The 18,568-nt window shown below is 40.0% G+C and overlaps 1 protein-coding gene across 2 annotated transcripts in view; it reads left to right on the plus strand.

Moving 5' to 3' along the window:
* LOC125318484 (myelin basic protein) overlaps positions 1 to 18,568 on the plus strand; it is an 84,037-nt gene that overhangs the window by 12,063 nt on the left and 53,406 nt on the right. The window lies entirely within an intron of this gene.

The following is an 18,568-nucleotide window of genomic DNA, read 5'->3' on the forward strand; positions in this document are numbered from 1 at the left end:
TCTAATCTGCATTTATTTTAAGATTTTTTTTTATCCATCATGCTCCACCTGTTTTGTTCGGTCCTGGATCTGATTCACACAGCTTTTTTTAGTATTGTTTTGGCTGTGGCTCTGGCAGTACCAATTCTACCCAGAAGTTACATAGCCTGTGGGTTATACTACCTCTAGGGGAGGAGGTGAAGAGCTTTGCGTGGTCTGTTGTCCTTATGTCTGAAGTCTCCATTGCACAGCATGTGAATAATACCAGGAAATCTGCCCAAGTCTACCTGCTCCCTTTTTATGATGAAATACCAGCAAGACAAGGGCAGTGGAAATAGCTTCTTGTTTACACACAGGTTTCTCTCCAGTTATATTCTCTGCCTAGAGAAGCAGCTGACAGTAGTTGGTGCAACTTTGTTTTACAGTTGCCCACATGACTCCTTTAATTCCTGCCTGCCTATAGAATTGAGGCATGGATTTTAGCCTTCACAAAACATATGCAGTGATGTAAAATTCTATTTATGTGCAGGGGGTTACTAAGTAACAGTTGCTGAGGGAAATGCAGTCTTTAACTGTGTGACGTCTGTGCACTTAAAATTGCCAGCCAAGTAGTGCATTAACATAGATTTTGCTCATTAATGTAATGGGATTTGCTGTGGGCAGTGTGAGAAAAACCTTGGAAAAACAACAGAGTAGTTCAAGGAGTTGTAGTCTCTGCAGCCTGACCTTGTGGACAGGAGGTGAAACCCAGTTTTTGCCCTTCTACCTCATCGTCTCCATACCATACCATAATTAAGGACCCTGATATATTTCATAGAATCATAGAATATCCTGAGTTGGAAGGCACCCACCAAGTCCAACTCGTGGCCCTGCACAGGATATGCCCAAGAATATCACACCATGTGCCTGAAAGTGTTGTCCAGACACTTCTTAACTCTCTCAGGCTTGGTTTGTCCAGTGCCTAGCCACCTACCTAGGTGAAGAACCTTCTCCTAATACCCAGACTAAACCTCTCCTGACACAACTTCAGGCCATTCTCTTGGGTCCTGTCACTGATCAACAGAGAGAAGAGATCAGTGTCTGCTTCCTTTGCCAGCTTTCAGTCAACTGGGACCTTTCTAGATTCCCAAGACAGTTGAAGAATCATTGTGGGAGGTCTCACGGTGACATCAGGCAGCTCCTTGAGTATCCTGGCATGAATCCCATCAGGCTCCATAAACTTGAAGGGATCCAGCTGAAGAAGCAAGTCCCCCACAGGTTCAGGTTGGCTGGGAGTTTATAATTCTCGCAGTCATGGTCCTTCAGTTCAGGACTCTGGAGGTTCTGTTTTAAATATTTGTGTGTATTTTTGTGTATTTTAATATTTGCTTGATATTTTTGTGTGTATTTGTATTTATATCTGCCTAGATATAAAAAGGATTCCATGTGTAACCAGTTTGTTTTGCATGTGTACCTTCCTTCAGGGGGAGGAAAGTTGAGGGTCAAACAAACAAAAAGAGTTGGGGATAGATTGGGTGTTGATAATACAAGGAGAAATTTCCCTTGAACTGTGTCTCAAGTGTGTCTCTTCTTTTAACTCTTTGCTTCTAATTTTGCGTGGTCTATCAAAGGATTTGTTTTTTCTAAGGATTATTTTCAAGAAATGTTACTTGGGAAAGGTCATGTGTGTAGCCTTGAAAATGAGCTTTTGTATTGAAAAAGATTCTACTTAAGTGATCAACCTTTCCTTTAAATCACACCTAATATGACCTAGCAGTAGGGCTTTTCATCGAAGACCTTCATATGCTGATAAAGATGATTTGTTGAACTTTTATGAAGTCCTACAGCTTTTAACTCATTTCTCTATTACCAGGCTCCTTTTCGTCTGAAAATACACGGAGGATAGGGAGAAGTGTGCATGTATGTAAATAATTATTGCACTGGGAAGGTAACATGAGCTTATTAGGCTGTGTGATTTACTCACTGTGGCTTATGGAGATCTTAATTTCAGTGAGGTTCTTATGTTAGTGATACCATTATGTCAGAGTACCTAAAAGATGGGCAAAAATAATTTTTTTATAATGAAGTACTATCACAGTCCTTTTATAAAAGTGCCATAAATATCTATCAGGCATATCTAATCATTATTTTCTTGGATTTTTATGATGTTTTGGATGAATCCAAGGATGTTATTTGTTTATCAGTGAGAAATGAATTATGGCCTGGAGTTGATCTTAAGTTATTTATCTGGGCTCTTCAGTAACTGGCATTGCCACTGTCATGTGAATAGTATCGTAATTTGTCAACTGTGCAAAATTTCTTGGTTTATTCGCTTATGACAATTGTTTTTTTAGTTTATTTTCTTGTTCTTCCTATGAAAATTTAAAAATACCCCAGCAAACCAAGAAAAAAACAAACCCAGTGATACCATCTCTGTAAAAGTGTGTGTTGATTTCTCTTCCTGGCATTGTACAGTCTCTTCACATTTTCGATGGGGTATAATTCTCAAGTACTGTCTGACTTAATTTTTTGCCCATGTTTGAGAGAGTGTGGTATCTGAGGGTTTCTGTAGTCTTTCATACAGTTCACTCATTTTAGTTTTGAGCCCAGAAACCCTTCCCTCTGGAGAGAAATTGGTCCTGAATTCTTCATTGTTCAGTCAAGCTCCTGTTTTTCTGTAACTCTTTGTCATCAGCTGTTCAAGTGGTTTGAAACTGATGTATTAGCCACAGCTTTTCTCTTAGGAAGCAGTCCTTGCTGGTGGGAGTACTGACTCTGAGCAAAGTATCTTTGGAGTCTACAGAAGAAGCAAAGCAGAACAAGAGGAGAAAAATTGTCACACAATTTACATAGCTATTCTTCCAAAGCCTCTTCTTGTTGCTCGATAGGGACTCATGTGTTTCTTTTCTCTCATATGGCCAGGTTCAGGAGAACTGGAGTTAAACCTATTTGCCAATAGCTCCTGGCTTTGCCATGTACTTCAGGAGCTGCTCATCAGTTCCAAACACCTGTAATGCAACCATTTATAGTTACTTAACTAGAATGGATGAAAAAAATAAATGGAACCTTTTCTGCAAAGTGACTTTCAGGCCATTTGGCCCCTGCCGATCCTAGTGAATGGATGTAACCCATTTCAGCTGCAGAGTTTTGCATGTGCATTTATTGGACTTCATGAGATCCTTGTCTGTTTACTTCTGTAGCCTGCCAAGGTCCCTCTGAAGAGCGCCTCTGTGTACTGACCAGTCCCCCAGTTTATTATATCCTGGGTTTTTAATAAAGACATTAAATGATACTGGCCTGAGTGTTGATCCCTGGGGGATGCTGCTGCTGACAGACTGACAGCTGGACTCTGTGCCGTTGATTGCCGTCCTCTGAGCATGGTGGTCCAACCAGTTACCCACCCCTTGTATTCCACTTACCCAGACTTTATCTTCTTGGTTTGACTCGAAGGGTGGAGTGGGAGGCTGTGTCATAGGCCATGCTAAAGTCAGGGGATATGATGTCATACTTTTTCCCTCCTCCCCAAAACCAGTCATTTCATCACAGGAGACTATCGGGGGGTTAGTCAGATACCATTTGCCCTTGATAAATTCAAGCAGGCTGTTCCCACACACCTTCTATCCGTGGAGAGGAATTACTGTTAAAACTGTTATGTCATCTGCCTTTAATAAAAAAGAGAAAAACAGCTAAGCATTTGAAATGCTGTGTATAAAGTATATGTCTCATTTTACCAATGCGTTATCACCCCTTCGGTGTTAACGCAGAGGTTTCTGTTGAGTACAGAATGTACCTACCTTTGACAGTCTTTTATCCTTCGCTGAAGTGTTGCACTTTTGAATTATTGGAAAAAAAAATACTGAGGCCTTCTTCTTTCAGGACAAATCCACATATAAAAGAGGTGTGAAGTGCACTTCCTAGTTGTATGATGTTCCTTGATTTCTTGAAACCTTTCTAGAAAGATGGACCGTTGTCACGTATTTACAAAGTCTTGACAGATTGATAGCAGCCTGTATATTGTAACAGTACAGAGTTCATGTTGAGCGGTCACAGAAGAAATGGCGATGCTGTCTGGCTGAGCTGTCAGTTGAGTTTTTGTTTGATTTGTTTGTTGTTGTCTTGGGTTTGGTGGGGATTTTTTCAGTTTTTGGTTTTTGGGGGTTTTTTTTTGTTGTTGTTTTGTTTTGTTAAATAGCTATAAAACAGTAAAGATCTAAAAATTAGGCACTGGAGGAAAAGGTGGAAGTTGAAGAAAAGAGCAAGTGCTCCTGCCTGGAGTTGGAGACATTCCCAGGCAGTGAATAGGTGTGCTTGCTGGTAGTGCTTCATGCTCCCCCCCAGAGCCTGGGGCTTGCACAGATGATGACTATAAATAGTGCAAAGTAGCACTTATTTAAATCACCCTTTTTTTTTTAAAAAAAAAAAACGTCGCTCTTGAATTTCAATGCGATACTTCTCCTGAAGATGTGCAGAGTTCTTACCAGAAGCACACTAATGAATCAAACTCTGGTAAATTGAATCACCTCTGTAGTGACCAGTCACAGGACCCAAGCTAACAGTCTGAAGTTGTGGCAGGGGAGGTTTAGGTTGGATTTTAGAAAAAGGTTCCTCACCCAGAGGGTATTTGGACACTGGAACAGGCTCCCCAGGGAAGCGGTCACAGCCTGACAGAGTTCAAGGAGCGTTTAGACAGTAGTCTCAGGCACATGGTCTGATTCTGGGGGATGATCCTGTGCAGGGCCAGGAGTTGGATGATCTCTGTGAGTCCCTTCCAACTCAGCATATTGAATGATTCTGTGATCTATTAAAATGACAGTTTCTATTTGGTTTTTGGCTCACTGAGTGATAAGCTGGCTGCTCAGATTGTATTTCTGGTCTTAAACTGTTTATTTCTCCTGCTTGTACATGCACGAGTGTTTCAATGTCATCACTTCTGATATTTGTTTACATTGGTATTAGAGAAAATGGACATTCATCTTACAGTCAGTTGGAGATTTATATTGCTTGATCTTTTTCAGGTTTATTTTCTTTATATATTCTTTAAATATTTCTTTGTCTATTTGGAAAATGGTAGCTACAACTGTTTAAAACAATACTGTCCCTACAACAAAACTCGAAGTGTTCCCGAAAAACAGGGTTGTGTATAGTGCAGATGGGGTCCTTCTTACTCAGTTATTAGACTAGCTGCTCATGCTTTTCAAAAGGTATGAGAGCAGCCTTATGAGCCATTTATGTTCTGGAGCATGTATCTTATCATATTGGCCATCTGAAGACACTTTGGATAGATGCTTACTGACAGCAGTCCTTTTTTTGTGGTGTACAGAAATGGCAGCAATTAACTCCACAGGAAAACCTTCCCTAGTTCCAGGTGAGTAATAGTAGGTATTGGCTGATGAATCAGGTGTCACCTGGGGCTGAAGGAGCGCTGAGTGTGAGATCTGGGTGAGTCATTTCCTTGGGCTCTCAAGATTTGTCTTACCACTAGTTCAGTGTGGTAAGCAGCAGTAGTTAACTCAAGATGACTATTTCTGAAAGGCAGGAACATGTTAAATTACTGATTTATGGGGGGAAGTAACATTTCAGCTGTACTCCTTGCATATGAAATCACTAATATCTGTTAGAAACTCACCACATCATTTTATGGAATTTTGGAAAAACATTAATCATTGCATGTCTGATATGCCCACATCTTCATGTTACAATCTGTAAGTATGCTCCAGAGGAGGGCACTAAAATGTGGAGGTGTTAGTGCAACTGGTATAACAAACCAGTGGGTGGCCTGGTGGCCAGAACCCGATGAGGTCATGTTCTGAGTGACAGCCCTTAAAATGTCTGGAAGCTGCAGTGTGATCAGGTGCTCTGACTGAGTTTTCAGTAGGTGCTCATTAAAGTGTACTTACCTCACAACTGCATAAATATTCTGATATTACTGCTTCTGACTGAAACAATGCATTCTCTGTTTCCTTGTAGCTTACTTCTAGCTTTAGAGGACCTTCACGTACCAGTTGTGGGGCAACAAATGAAATTGGCTTCTGCTGTTGGTTAACATCCAGATACTCAGGATTTGTTGTTGTTTTCCCTCTCACAGTGGTCAATACACTTTGAATGCTAATTTAGACATTTTAAACAGGCTGAAAATAAATTATTGAAATGTCATCTCTCTTGGCAAGTTTGGGTAAACAATTGGGTTTGTTGTATTTTTTCCCCAAATATTTTGCCTCTGAGACTTAGTTATTCCCTTCTGAGATGGGAAAGTTCACCTGTTGAATGTGTAGGTTAGTATTTCAGCATGCAACTTCATATATGTGTTATAATGGTCCATTTTTCTTCTAATATTGGTGTGATTGTAACTCTGCACAGTAGTTTTTGTGAGAGTGCCTCTGTGTTGGCTTAAAGCATGGAGGGAAGCATTGTTACCTTGTTTGTTTTCAGAAAATGTGGTGGGTTGACCCTGGCTGGACTCCCGGTGCCCACCAAAGCTGCTCTATCACATGTTTAGTGCATATGAACATTGTGAGAGGGAAATGACCATGCCAGTAAGGGTTCTGCTCCTCTGTTCCTGATAAAGGATGCAGAAGTCAAAGCAAGCAGTGAATGGGAGCAGTTTCTATTTGTGTTGTGAAAATTTGAGGGGTTTGTGTTCTGTAGCTGTGGAATTTCTTCCTTGTTATTGGAGTGGATTGGTTTTGGTTAGATTTTTTGACATTCTCCTGACTTGGCTTCTATTGCTTCAGTGTTAATTAGGTGCATTGTTTTGAGATGTTTATTTTATGACAGTCTTTCTGGTTCAGTTTAGACAGTTTCTTGAAAAATGACTGACAGCTAGAATATTTCTGAAATCAGTTAATCTCCTCTTTAGATATTGCATTTTGTGGTTGTTAAGGTAACCAGGAAAAATGAGTAAGGGATCCTCATTGTGCTTTCTTCAAGCCTCTTAAGCAAAACTGTGAATTAATTTTAATAGGTGTTCCGAAGTTGCTCTTTAAAAAATATTCAGGTAAGTATTGCATACATTTCATTGTATATTCTTTGTCTCTTAGGGAATATCTCTCAGGATATTTGTCTGTGTTCTAGTAAGTAGTTGTATTTATGTACCATTGACAGCTATCTGTTAGTTAGCAGTTGATTTCTACTTGAAAGGCTTACAGTGGCCTGCTGAAAGAAAGGTCAGCTTGATTTGGGCCTATACTTGGACATCAGATGAACAAATCCCTGGGATGGTATTGTGGCTTTCTGAAGAGGTAGCTGTTCCTGTGATTTTAAAGTCAAAAATTAGCTTTTATCATTCTGTTGCTTCCTGCTGGTTGACTTGTGTGAGAATTGAAGTTGCTGAGAATTTGTGGGCAAGGTCTAGCTCTTAAAATGATCTAAAAAAATATTTGCAAGGTGACTAATACTGATGATAAACTTCTTGTAATGTCTTTGGTGAGGTATGGAAAGGGAGGTAACTTCTGGTTTTTAAGCATGTTGAGAAACAGACTCCTTGGGAGGCTTTAATATGGTTCTAAAAACTAACATATACTTCACAATGGTCCCTCTTTCCTGTCTTTTTATATCCAAGGTCATTATGTAAGGTGCAACTGACAGTTCTGTTCATGCTGTCTTTCCCTCTCATGTATCTTCTCTTTTAGGAGAGAGATTTGGGTCCACGGTGTTGTGGTGATGCTGGTGGGGTTTGTGAAATCCTTGGACTATTACCCCCTACTGCTGCTCTTCCAAATGTGCACCCTTGATACTGCTAGGGGGGTCCTGAGAGTGGTCATATGGCCCTGGGTCTGAGGAACAAGGGCACAGGAGCCAAGGTTTTCTCCCTGATGTTCCCAGTGAGGGTGTAGGGCTTGAAAAGAAGTGAATGGATTCTGGAGGTCAACAGCTGGTTGCACAACAGGCATTTGGCTTTTACAACCATGGAGACCCTCTCTGAGGGTCAAGGACTGCTCAGAAGAGATTGAATCTACCTGACCAAGTCACGCAAAAGCTTCTTTGCCACTAGGCTGGCCAAGCTGGTGAGGAGAAAAATAAGGGAAAAATAAGGGGGAGAGAGATGACAACCCACAGACAAGTGAGGAAGGGATGGAATGGGTTGACAAACAAAGGACACAGGATGAGCAGACAAGAAGAACCTTGGAAAAAATGTAACAGGGCTGAAGGCAGAGGTTAGTTCTGTGAACCATCAAGGAAATATTCAGTTTTGCCTAGTGTCTTAACATTCCTGGTGAGTCTGCATTCGAGTCTTAAGTTTTACAATAAAACTTTGTATCTAATGTTTGTAGCATTTTTTTAGAGTTTTTTTTTCTTTTTTTCCTTTTTTCTTTTCTTTTAATGTAGTCTTATAGAGGAACTGTTTTTGACACAGTATTATATTGATAAAGTGATCCTTGATAATATGATCAATGTCTTTCCTTATCTTCACATCTTCACATATTATATGCTTGATGTTTTTTAAAATGTACTTAAGTGGGAGTTAAAAGATGTCATGCCACTGTTTTACATTTATACGAACTGTTTTGTGCCTTTATCAGTTTCCTTTAACTAAAAAAAAAACTTGCTTCCATGCCAACTGTATTTCAAAACTCTTATCGGAAGAAAAATCTTTATTTACATTTTGAAAAAGGCAGTTGTGTTGATTATTGTGTAAATATTGACCCTGTAAATCTTGACATTTGAAAATATTTTCTTCTAAGTGGTGTTTGTGCATTTATTTACACTACACAGAGGACTTATGCTCATTCTGGGAGCACGGAGCAATAAAACTCATTTTCTTTCAAGATCATGCATTTAACATTGGCCTATTTAAATCAAACAGGGAAGTGGAAAGTAATTTTCTGTCTTGGGTGGATAGACAGGTACATGCACATGAAGGCCTCGTTTTCTATGGTGGCAGCTTTGCCCTTAACCAAGCGTTACATAGCAAACCTTCTTTTCCCATACAGACTGGAGTAAGGGAGGCTCTGTGGTGGCTTGGACCCAGGAGCTGGTTTGGTTCTGTCTTCTCCCTTTCTCTCACTTCATGTTACTAAGATGGATTATTTTTAGCCCCTCTTTCGCCCCTTGGGGGCCCAAAAAGCGTTAGGAGCAGCCCAGCGTGTCGGGCTGGTTAAGAGGGAGGACACATGCCATGGAGATGGGACAAGGTTGGGATCTTGGCAGGAGCTCATGCTAATGAGGAGCTGAAATGTCTGGCTCAAAATACCTTGCCACTTTAGAAAGGCAAAAGCATCTTTTTAACAACCCACCACCCCCCAAAAAACCTAAGCCCTTTTTGTACAAGATTTAAGAGACATCTGTTAATTTTCTTTTATCACAGTTCAGAAACATTGATCTGTACTGTGGTCAGAATTTGCTTTGAACCTACAAATCTTGCAGGTAAATAGAATGTATTTTAGTATCAGGCAACTTGTGTGTGCAGTTTTTCTTAGCTTTGGCGTAGAAATACACTTCATGAGGCTAGAGACTTCCAAGTGACCTAAAGCAGTATCAGTGTGCTGGAAAAAACTCCCTTCTAAAATTAACTGCTTGATGTTAAATTTAATTCTCCTTTTAATTCTTGGCAAATAAAAGTGAATTTTGCTTTTTAAATGCTGAAAATGTGTTGGTACTTCTTAGGGAGTTGAAGGGATGTAATTTTGAATTTAAAGTGCTTTTTACATTGCTGCTTTTGAGCTTTCTTTCCTCATGAGCTAAAGACTTGGAATTGAAAATTAAAGAAGTTGAAAGTTCACGTTTGGTGTGCACTGGCAATTGTTTCAGAGTGTGTTTTATACTCATTAAGCTCAGAGGGGATTTGAATTAGTCTGTTGTATCTCTTGCCCACTGTGAGTAGAACAGCGAGAAAGTGTTTTAAAGTTGTCTACTGTTTTTAGCTTCTTTTTGTAACCTCAGAGAAAGCACTAAAAAGGTATTTTTATTACTCAAGCAAACCAGCCTGCAACCATGTTGAGGAAATGACCCAGACACATATTCTGTGTAATTATTTTGCATACTGAAGGACTGGTTCACGCACGTAATGGAATTAGGAATGAAATACCAGAAGTGAAATTCTGGCTTTCCTGCAGCCTGGTTTGCTGCTGGGGAGCTGGGCAGAGCTAACCTGTCGTGTTGGGTGCCGAGTTCCTGCTGCGTGTATTCATTTGGCAAGTTGCGCTTCAGCTCTCTGTAGCCCCCACAGTCACATGTTCCACTTTGCTCCTGCAGACCGATGGAGTCAACAGTTTATGTTGACAAGGGAAACCTCATGTGTTTTCTGTTAACAACGGTAACATTGGCTGCAGAGTCAGGATATCAACTGTGTTGGGTTTTTGTCAAAAATACCTGTCCGCTCTCAATCGGAGCACTGCAAAAGCCAGAAGGTTTTCACACCTGGGAGCCGAGAAAAGATGTTTTGCTGGTAATGCAGCAGAAAGGTTTATCTCTGATAGTTGTTTACTGTTCTTTGGTTTGACACTTTTACAGTGAATATTTCTGAGATGCTCTGTAACAGCTTTTATTTTATAATATATTTCACTCAAAATGCCTTCAAGATAATGAAAGCAGGAAAATAAGATTTAATGGAATTTTTTTTTTTTTTAACTTATTTAAGACACTCTGAGTATCCTCTAGTTCCTGGGTTAGTGCAGACATCCTTGTGTGTGATGAGCCAGATTTGGACATTGTTTCAGGCATAATTTCTCATTTTTTTTACTTTTGTTAAACAACCATAAGCATCAGGCAAATGCAGCAGTGCAGCTTCACACAGCCAGTGATTGGTGGGACTCTGGAAAAGGACCAGAGCCTTTCCTCTGCCTATCATGGCATTGGGAAACTGCTGCACTGAATCATGGTTTGGAATGATGCAGTCTCCCAGATGTGCTCCTTTGTGGCCAGCTGTTTGTAGGTTGCCTGCAGGGAAGTGTAGAAGAGCTGTGGGTGCCTTTGCTTTCTTTGCTGCTCAGTGCTGCATTGTGCAGCACAGCACAGAACCCTGCAGGAACCCTCGCAGCGCTGCTCCCAGCCAGTGCCCTGCTGGGCCACTGCCCACTCCCCACAGACAGCTGCCGCCTCTTCTGCATCTCTTCCTGTGGATAAAAGCTGCAAATCAACCGATTTACTGCCACGCTCTACAGGCTCCTGAGGAGGATTCAAGACTGAGGGTTTCTAATTATGCGGCAATCTTTTTGATTTTTATTTGTTGCAAACTGCCAAACTGAGAAGTCAGATATGAGAAGTTCAATGTAAGAGGTTGAGAGGCATTTTTCACCTGAAAAAAAGCCCAGAATATTTGTAGTCTTCTCTCCCTGGTTAGTGGATTGTTATTTTGCACTTTTTTTATAATTACTTTGGGGTTTTTTTTCCCTGTTAACTACTGGGCATCATTCTGTACCTAGTTGCTAGTTTTTGCATCTCTGTTGTGCTTTTACAATAGATAGAGTAGTCAGATGTTTAGTATCTTTTTCTGGTGTATTGGATATATATATATGAATTCAGATTTTATCAATATGCTAGAGTATAGAAGTTAGCTGTGAAGAAAACAGGATCTCATTAGCTGTGAAGAAAACAGGATTCTGTTGTAATCTTTTGTTACAACCCTTCAGAAAGACCTCAGGTGGTGGCATTTGAAAATTACCAGTCTGCTGGGGTCAGACACAGACATTGCTTGATGGATTTATGAAGCTTTTAAGGAGGTACACCGAGGGTTGAGGCTGCAGCATTAAGACTGTGTTTATGACCTGAACCACATCCTTTTCTTGGAAAAAAAAAGAGTGAAATATTTGCACTTGTTTCAGCATGTGGCTAAAATGAGTGCTTAAAGGACAGTAAATTTGCACTCAGTTTAGATGAGATAAAGATGATGAGTGGACTGTGAAGGCATCCCTATTGACAGCTGTCACTTTTCAGACTATTCTGGAAATCAGCTTGAATACCTTTTGTAAAAGAGACGGGCTCTTGTGCTTGATGTACAAAGTACCTGTTTTTGATTTTGTCCCTTGAGTGTTGTTATGGTTCCTCTTTGTTTCATGAGGTCAAGAGCTGCATCCATCAATGTGCCTGCCAGATGCTGTTTGCAGTGGAGCTGTAGAAAACAGCTCTGAGTTCAAAGCAGGTAGCACATGTTCTTTAATAACATTAGCCCAGGTCAGGTGTTCCAGAGGCTGTTGAGCCTCACTCACTGTGTTCTCAAGTGTGGGTGTAGGTCCTTGTATTGGTCTTCACAGTGTCATAGAATGTCGCCACTGCACTGCTTGTGCAGCTGGTGTGGTGATGGTTGCTCTGCTCTGTAGGACCAGGGTGGGATTGGCAGAGGAAGTAGGAAATCATAGCCCTGTCTGTACTTGTCTGAATTTTACGTGATTCACATCCGGGTTTCCTGTGTACAGTTTCAGGGTTAATGTGCACAGAGTTAAAGAAACTTGCATGAAATTGAAAATATTGACCCAGTGCAGATTTTTGTGTCTTGTCTTTACTTGTTCTGCAAATTCCTTGCTGTTCTATGATGATTCCTGATTCTGGCAGTATCTTAGAGTACCTACAGAGTAAAAGGTCACTCACAAAGCTTTTCCTCTCTCTCTGCCCCTATGCCCAGGGTATCTGAGATTGGTTTTTTTCAGTTCACAGTATTAGTGCAGAAGTCTTGAATCTTGCACAGGGCTGTCTGACCTGGTTTTTTATTTAGTTTTGTTTCCCAGATGAACACTGTCATTTTAACAGCTTGCTCCCAAATGCCTTTAGCCTCTGTCAGTTGTATGGACACAGTAATGTAATCCCTCATTTTCTTCTTATTGCATGCTTGAAACTCCCTCTTCAGCATAATGGAATACGGTATGGACTAGTGAAAGCTGACTAGTAGCACACTGTAGGTCCATTAATTGTCTTTATCTGTTACATTTTGAGCTGAAGAGACCTCAGTTATAAAATATGAGAACCCCAGTGTGGTCAGGAACATTTAAAGGTGAGACAGTCTCTGTATTAACCCAGTTTGGAAGAACATGGAGCAGAGTGCTGATAACACCAAAGCCATGGGTTCAATCCCAGTATGAGCCATTGGCTTGAGTTGGACTCAATGGTCCTTGTAGGTCCCTTTCAACTCAGAATGTTCTGTGAAATCTGTGAAGCTTCATGAACAAAAGTAGTTTTTAAATGCCTTTCATGAACGAAGGGAAACACATAGCAAAATAGTGTGGAACTGTAATGCGGAATGTAGCAAATTTTTTAGTTGGAATTCAGTGTGTTTTACTTCGACCCCTTGGTATTTTAAGATTTCAAAATAGACTGCATTCGTTTCTTCAAAGACCTGGATAATGTGTTTGAGGCATCTCAGACTTTTTTCGAAGTGCCTTGGGGGTTAGTGATGAGAATCCTTTTGTTTGCAACTTCTTTTGAAGTTCTCCTTTGGTGACAGCAGCAGTAGCACTGTGCTGTTGAGAGGAAAGGAAAACTGTCCTTGGAAAACTCTAGCCCTCTCTTTTTCCATCACCCTGTCAATTTTTTTTCTTTCTTATACCTTAAATAAGATTTTGACACATGCACAGGAGTGTAAAAATAATTACATACAGAATTTTGTGGAAGCTATGAAGTAGAGGATATAGTAAGTCTTGCATTTTAAAATGAATGAAACTGAATGTAAAAAATCTGTAGAAATTAAACTTAAACTGAGAAAACAAGATATAATAGAAAGCTGGAGATAATGATTGTGATTAGCTTGATGTTTAAAAAGAGTTATTTTATTTAACTGAAAATTAATGGCAAAATTTGAATCCTTTTCTTGGCTGGTGGGGACTGAAGAACAAACTGATGTGGGAGTTCCTGGAATGTTTTCAAGAGCTTGGAGCTGTATAGATAGCACAAGCCCGGCTTCAGCCTGGGATGACCTTGTTGTGAATGCGGGCAGTAGTCTTGTTTGAGGAGTACAGATCTGCCAGTATGATGTTGTTAAAACTGACCATTCACCTTCGGTGCAAGAGGCCTGGTGCTTGCTAGTGTGTGTGGGAGTTTCTGTACCAACACAAAAGCGTTTGGGAAATCTCCACATTGAGGAAGAATTAGTGGTGGAATTCAAGAATATGTTTGAACATACTTGTTAATGCAGGTCCAGGAGATCTCTGCTCACCTGAAGAGGGTCAGCTGCCATTCCCTGAATTCCTGCTGCTAATAAGTGTTCACAGCATCTTCTCCGTGTCACTGTGTTAAGCTGTATGTGTAGAAATTCCTCTCAATGAACAGGAGCTAAAAATTTTGATCCTGATTGAGGTCTCTGATAAGAAGTAACAAGGAATTTCTCCAGCTTTTATGAAAGCAACATTGTTAAAACTTAATATGGGGATGCAGAATATAAAAATTACTAGGAAAATTACAACTCTTAAGATTGACTTCCATCCTGCCCTGCTGATTGCAGCAGTATTTGGTGTTTTGAGAAACATCCGTGTATTTGACAGACTTACTGATACTTGTCTCTCAGTCCTGTTACTGTCACAATTTTGAAGGAGCACATATTCATGTTTTAAAGAATTTTCCTACTTTTTCCCCATGGAACTCTTTGGAAAATCAGTTATCTCTGAGAAGACTGAGATTGTCCTGAAGGTATACTATAGCCTGAACATCATACATACATTTTATGAATATTACATGAAAGGTGGCCTTGCATGGTAGAATTCAGGGGAATGTCATTGCAGAAGTGGAAAGTCAGGAATGTTTTGCAGGAATGGAACAGTATGATCTACTGCTATAGATATGGGTTAGATTATCCCGATCGTTATTGCCTGCAGCCTTACTCTTTTTCTGTTATTTCAAAATGAAGGTTTATTGCCAGTCAGTTCTGGTTTTATCCACTAGAAACTCTTGTCTGTCTTTTGAGGTGGTGTCTGTTGTTTATCTTAGTTTTGTAGATATAGCACAGGGAGAGAATCAAGTGTTTAACCATGCCCCCAGTGCTGCTGGGCTTTGTGGAGGGAAGGTAATGTGCTGTGGACAGGAATGAATGAGACAAGGAACTGGAGAAATGTCTATGCTGCCAAAGCAGCTGCTCATGCACTCACAGTCTGTTGTTGTCTTGCTGCAGCTTTTGATGCCCTTGTGGCACTTTTCTGAAAATAAAGGAAATTTTAGCTGTTTTCAGTTGTGCCGCTGGAGTGGAGCTAAACATACTAGCTGAATATATATAATAAGAAAAAGGAGTAGGTTGTAAAAGGCAGGAATGAAAGCACAGACAATGTGAATCTGTGCTTCACACTGAATTTCTTTAACTCTCATGAAGACATAACACTTCTTGAATAGTCATTTTATTTCTGATGAGAAATTTTAACTTTTCTGTGTGGTTTTACCACTTAGAAATTGAAGTCATTGAGTCATAACTTTGTGGTTAAAGGAAAAGAAACAAGCCCTTCTTAACTAGTAACAAAAATGGCAAGGTAGTTAAAAAGCTGCCTTGAATACTCTAGAGTACAACTTTCCATTTCCAAGGCCTATGATTCCTTGAGGACTTAGCTGCTTCTCTAAATATAATGTGCCTCACTGCACTTTTTAACCCTCCTGATACTGTAGTACCTGCAGAATACAGCTCACTGTAACTCAGTATTTCTTAATATTTCCCATATAAGTAAAGATCATCTAAGTAGGCACTGATAGCAGCAAAATACAAGTAGCCTCTTCTTGCACTAATGGCTGTATATATAACCAAAACATTTTTGATATTGCTGTTCATTTGTTGAAAATACTTTGATAGCTACTGGTTATTTGTATATTTACCTATCAAAGTTTTAAAATGTGTAATAGGGGGACTATGGTATGCACATGGTAGATAATGGGAAAACAGGTGAACTGAGTCGTAAGGCACCAGAGAACAGCTACAGTGGAAAGTTGGGCCAAAAATATCTTATAAAACTGGGGCAGATTATAAGGCAATTCTAATTTTTATCTGGTCTGAATCAAGAGCAGTTGTATATGTACATATTCACATACATAGAACTGCAGTATATATGCACATCTCATTTTGAAACTGCTTTAAGAAATAATATAAGGGGTTCTAGTCTGTCACCAGCTGTTCCCATGCAGTAGCTGCTGGCTTGCTCCTTAGGTATTTTATGGTGTTTTGGAACATGAGTGGCAAAGGAGGTGCTTTTTAGGGAGACGGTTTTTGTGAGTTTAGGCCTATATAATATTTATTTCATACTAAAATCAGGTAATATCTACTCTCCTGGGAACTGATACTGTAAAATGAATCTATTTTCTCTATCACTTCTGAAATTGCATTCAGTACTCAGCCTGAAGGGGCTAGATAGAGTTACGTTTACACTGTTATGTACAAAGGGCCTTTATTTTATAACCAGCCACAAGCACACTATTTCTGTAGGTAAAGAGTCTCTTCTGGCACAGCTCAGGCAGTGTAAGGGAATGTGTTCTCACTTTTTCTCTTCATTGATTACAAGGACAGAGACACTTAAAAGTTTTTAGGACCCTAGAAAAAAAGAATCAAGCAACTGACCGAGCCTTGACTGTTTTGCAGTGTCTGGATCGTTGATTGTTCTTTTGCAGTGATTTGTCTTGTATTGGTTTTGGGAATATAAGCATTATATGTGCCAGCAATAATGTGTTGGGTAGATTCCTTCATGCAAAAAATAAAGCAAAAGAAGTCTTTTGAAAGTTTGCATTTTGGTTAAGAAGGCATGCCAAGCAGGATTATATCCAACCATACACTGTCGTTTTAGGCTGATACATCACACAACTTTGCTGTCAACATCTTGGAGCTGGCTTCTGTCAACACCGACATTGTGCCTTATGTAGGGAGCAGACAGCACAGCTGCTGTGTAGTTCTTTCCAGTGATTGAACTCAAACCAAAATGTCTCAGAGTTCTTTCTAACTTCCCTGAGACTGCCAAAACCATGTTTTCCAAGTAAGGGATGCAAGCATCTCCCCGGTAAGAGCTTGGAGTGACAATGCGTTTCACAGACACAGCTGAGTGTCTGCTGGATAGTGTTTTGTTGCTACTGCTCTTGATGCCTTGCAGCAGGTTACAGACTTCCAGCAGTTTCCCAAGGGGAACAAGAGCATGAAGAACAGCAATCCCTCTCCTCCTGTACCACCAGCTCTACCATACACTACATATGATGAAATACAATTAAAGATGGAGCTAACAAGCACTGCCTTTACAAAGCCTAGAGCAATAGCTCTGATCAGGAGTTCAGCTGTCCCCTTCATTTGGGAAAGCCCTGAACTTTTGATCTTCTAAATGTATTCATTTTGTCCCATGCACGATTGACACAATTTTTAGTGTTTTTCTTTGCCTTTGGGATTGACTTACCCTCCTGTAGCAGATGTCCTCTTCTGCTTTTTTTCAGAGTTGACTGCTGTTCTCGATCTCTCTGTACAACAAAGATGTAGTTGATTTGCTGCTCCCTATAAAGCAACTAAAATAGATTGGAGAACCCAAATCCAATATGCAGCTTACTGAATCAGTGGCCTCTAAATATGGGTGATCCTGTCAACAAGTACAGACCTTAGCCTAAGTCCCTTGTCCGAGTGGACAGCATTGCAGACTGGGTGGCTCCAGGACTTCAGTTATTTGTGCTGATCGTGAAGTTGTTTACCCTAAGCAAGTTGTCTCCCAGTATAGCCACTGCTGGTTTCTGACTGGGTCCCTTCGTCTTCCCGAGGGACACTAGTTAAGCCAGACTGAGTGAGCATCTGCTAAAACTGACTTCCCTCCTCAGCTCTGAGAGGTACCAAGCTGATGGGTTTTCTGCATGGGACACACTCAGGTTGGTACCTTGAGGGAGTGCAGAACCTTTTCACTTCTGCATGTGCTTCCTGCTTCAGGAAGGACCTGCAGTTTCCTCTGAAGCACTTTCTCTGTCTCTGCTTTTCCCAGTTCTTGTCAGCTGCTGTGTGACACCAGTAAGCTTGCTAGGCCTATCTTTCATTTCTTTCTCAAAATTCTTGCTGTCTTGTTTCAAAGTCTCTTGAGTTTATGTGCCTTAAGTTTGCACTCCCCTGTTCTATAGGGAGGTTAACAAACTTAATCTACCTATCTTCTTACACCTTCCTTATTGTTATTAATAAGGGGAAATAAGAGAAATTTGGAGCTGTGCTATGTTTCTGAGAGCAGAGATGGTAATTTTCATGAACAGATTGTATAGCAGCATTTTCAAATATGTATCAGAGTTTAAAAATTGTATTTTTCCAAAACATCACACAGAGTCTTCCAAATGAGCATGTACTTGAATAGAGCAATATGTATCCTTTAAAAAGCATAGGCATACAACATTTCTCTTTTATTCCTTTCTCAACTCTTAGTCAACTCTTTCCAGTAATATTTAATATTCTATCAGTCATTTCATATCCATCATTCAATGGCTGACTGCTTATGCAGTTTACTGTCTGCATTGCTGTAAGCTTGTTTATATGTTTCTCTTGAGTACTAAAGTAAAATATTTTTTAAACATGAGTTATTTTTTCTTTAGTAGTAATATAAATATTTAAAACTCAGTGTTTCACAGCTTATGTTTTCCTCAGACTTTTCTAGCTAGGGAATGAAATGTTTTAACTTCTGGCAAGTTAAGTGCTGAAGCTGTTGCTTTATCTCTGGGCCCAGTCTAGTACCAGATAGCTAATGGGCAGATTTCTTTCATAAATAGAAAAGTACTT

Source organism: Corvus hawaiiensis, chromosome 30, assembly GCF_020740725.1.
Source record: "Corvus hawaiiensis isolate bCorHaw1 chromosome 30, bCorHaw1.pri.cur, whole genome shotgun sequence".
Classification (NCBI taxonomy): domain Eukaryota; kingdom Metazoa; phylum Chordata; class Aves; order Passeriformes; family Corvidae; genus Corvus; species Corvus hawaiiensis.